This window comes from Nannospalax galili, unplaced genomic scaffold (assembly GCF_000622305.1).
Source record: "Nannospalax galili isolate Female #2095 unplaced genomic scaffold, S.galili_v1.0 scaffold5986, whole genome shotgun sequence".
Taxonomy (NCBI): Eukaryota; Metazoa; Chordata; class Mammalia; order Rodentia; family Spalacidae; genus Nannospalax; species Nannospalax galili.
Window position 1 is genome coordinate 18181 of NW_008354008.1, and position 1464 is coordinate 19644.

A 1464-nucleotide genomic window follows, 5' to 3' on the forward strand; every position below is an offset into this window, starting at 1 on the left:
TAATTAAACCATTTTTTGTTGTTGTTGTTGTTTTGTTTTTTTGAGATGGTCTCCCTGTAGCCCCAGCTGTCCTGGAACTCACTATGTAGACCAGGCTGGCTTTGAATTCACAGAGATCCACCTGCCTCTGCCTCCCAAGTGCTGGGACTACAGGTGTACACCTCTATAACTGATTTCTTAAATTCTCATGGTACTTAATTAAACCATTTTTTGTTGTTGTTGTTGTTTTGTTTTTTTGAGATGGTCTCCCTGTAGCCCCAGCTGTCCTGGAACTCACTATGTAGACCAGGCTGGCTTTGAATTCACAGAGATCCACCTGCCTCTGCCTCCCAAGTGCTGGGACTACAGGTGTACACCTCTATAACTGATTTCTTAAATTCTCATGGTACATCAAAGAGTATCAAGTATGCTCACCCATAGAACATAATAAATACTTAATAAATACTTAATACATAATAAATACTTAAATAACACATAGCAGTAGAATCATCACAAGTTTTCTCACCTGTGCAAGAGCTCTCGGAAGGTCATTCACCCAGTGCAAACTAAAATATAAACACACATTTGCTTAAACTTAATTTGAATGATTATCACTAGGATAAGCCACAAAAAGGTATCAACTTTGAAATCACATATCAAAAGTCACAGACTGTTTTCTATACACATTTTTTTTTTTTTTTGGTTTTTTTGAGACAGGGTCTCCCTGTAGTCCCAGCTGACCTGGAACTCACTATGTAGACCAGGCTGGCCTCGAACTCAGAGATCCACCTGCCTCTGCCTCCCAAGTGCTGGGATTAAAGGCGTGCACCACCACGCCCAGCTCTATATACATTTTAAAGAGCAAACATTCTGAGGAGGAAATCTTTCTTCTGTTACAGCACAAAATTCCAGGTCAGTGTGTCAGTCTGCTTAGGTAAAAACCTGGAAGGATTATCTAATTATTCATCATCATTTAATAAAGTAAGTCATTTTTATTTGTCATCTTCATTCAAATTGTGGTATTCTGACATCTTATTGGAAGACAGTGAAAACAATAAATACTTGATGACATAATCAGAGAAGCTCATCAATTAAATCAGCCAAGCTAGACAACAATAGTATTTCTATACTCTCTTAGGAAAAAAGTTTCATAGATCTAAAATTTTTTAAGGCATATTATTATCTATCAAAAGCTTAATAAGTTTTTTGATAAACACTATCACCTTTTTTCTTTGCTTTTTAAAAAATTATTTTATTTATTTATGTTTTATATGTATGCGTGTATTACCTGCATATATGTAAGTGCACCCAAGTTCTGCAATGCCCACCGAGGAGATGAAGGCATCAGATCCCCTGGAACTGGAGATACAAGTGGTAGTGAGTTACATGTGGGTGCTGGGAACTGATTCCCTGATCCCAGGTCCTCTGCAAGAGTAGCAGTGCTCTTTACTGCTGAGCCATCGCTCCACTCCCCGAAAGTGAGCA